Genomic DNA, 1,881 nt, shown 5'->3' with positions numbered 1-1,881 from the left:
TTTGATCAACTTTAAGTTGCTAGGGTATTCTCGAATATTGACTTGAGATTAGGGGTACCATCGAAGATCAGGGCGTCGGATATTCCTAAGACGACTTTCACGACCCATTACGGCCAGTATGAGTTCTTGCTGATGTCTTTTGGGCTGACCAATACCCCAGCATCTTTCATGCTCTTGATGAACAATGTATTTCCGCTTTATATGGATTCCTTCGTCATAGTTTTCATTGATGATATATTGGTATATTTTTGCAGCCAGGAGGAGCATGAGCAACACTTGAGGATCATGCTCCAGACTTTGAGGGACAAGAAGCTATATGTTAAATTCTCCAAGTGTGAATTTTGGTTAGACTCGGTAGCATTCTTGGGCCATGTGGTGTCTAGTGACGAAAGTCTGTCACCACCTATATGTTGGTCCCGCCACTTGGATAGTAGTAAGGACAACCCTATTGGAGTCTACTAGACCCAATATGCAAATAATCTAATGACATTGATCAAGACTACCCTGTGCATCCTCTGTAGTCTCTTCACTGAAATGAGGAGGATGAAGTCTCTGAAATATCTCTAGTCTCTTCTTCTCCTCAGCAGTCAAAGACGATCTAATATTAGGCTAAACCGCAATGATATGCTGCATAGGGACAACCCTCGGTGTCTAAAAACCACGAGCCAACTATGTTGGTGTATGTGTGACGGCAGTCTGGGCTCCTTCCCCAAACTGTGAGGTAGTTGGAGCAACATAAATCATGCCAGCTTGAGCTGGTCCCACTGGCTAAACAATGTCAGGAATCTGCTCTTTGATCGGAGCTACTTGTGGCTCCACAATGGCGGCTCTAGTAGGGCCTCTAATTGAGATGCGTGCTCCACCCCTGCCTCTGCCTCGACCTCGGCCTCTCGCAGCCCTAGCCTGGGTACTGGTGCCTTCTCTGTCGTACTAGTAGATCGTGTCCTCGTCATCTTTGAGAGAATAGAAGAGCAAAGATTCAAACTTTAGGATAAGCAAATACGCACGATAGAGAATGGAAGACGAGATGTTTTTCAAATAGTCATGTAGCCTCTCGAAGATAAGTATAGGCGTCTCCGTACCGATCCGCAAGACTCTACTATACTTTCTCATGAATCGTGAGATATATGCAACCTAGTGCTCTGATACCAACTTGTCATGACCCAAATCCACCACCGATCGTGATGGTGCCTAACCTACTTTCTAGGCAAGCCAGTCATAAATTAATCTGAAAGACAAATAACCATAGTTAGTGCCACATCATAATATAACTCCCCAGAAATAGTAACACTAAGTCATGAACTATACAATATGAATACAAGTCTGAAATGTAGAAATACCATCTGAGCAAACAGTAAATAAACATAGGAAGAGACGCCAGGGACTGCAGTCAAGAAGCAGCTCTACCTCAGTCGGCAAAACTCAATTAGCAGCTCTGCTCACAATGCTCGACTGGATCCCCCTCTTGAATTAGCATAATTAAGTGCAAAGTATAGTATGAGTATAATTGACCCCATGTACTCCGTAAGTATCATGACTAACCTAGTATGAGTATAATCGACCCCATGAATTGGCACAATTAAGTGCAAAGTGTAGTATGAGTATAATCGACCCCATGTACTCCATAAGTATCATGACTAACCTCGTCGAGGTAGTAGTGGCAAGAATTACCAATGATACTTTATTGACAACCTAGTCAGTTCCTAGATGTACAATTACACAATAATGGTACCAGCTAAACATGAAACACAAGTATAACCAAATCAATGCACATGGGGAAGATCTGCCAAGCCTTATAACAGTTTAACAACTCAGCATATACAGAATATATGAATTTTTCAGTAAAGGATCATCGACATTAGCATATAGTGAAGATATGCA

Source organism: Nicotiana attenuata, unplaced genomic scaffold, assembly GCF_001879085.1.
Source record: "Nicotiana attenuata strain UT unplaced genomic scaffold, NIATTr2, whole genome shotgun sequence".
Taxonomy (NCBI): Eukaryota; Viridiplantae; Streptophyta; class Magnoliopsida; order Solanales; family Solanaceae; genus Nicotiana; species Nicotiana attenuata.
Note: the sequence above shows the minus strand (reverse complement) of the source record.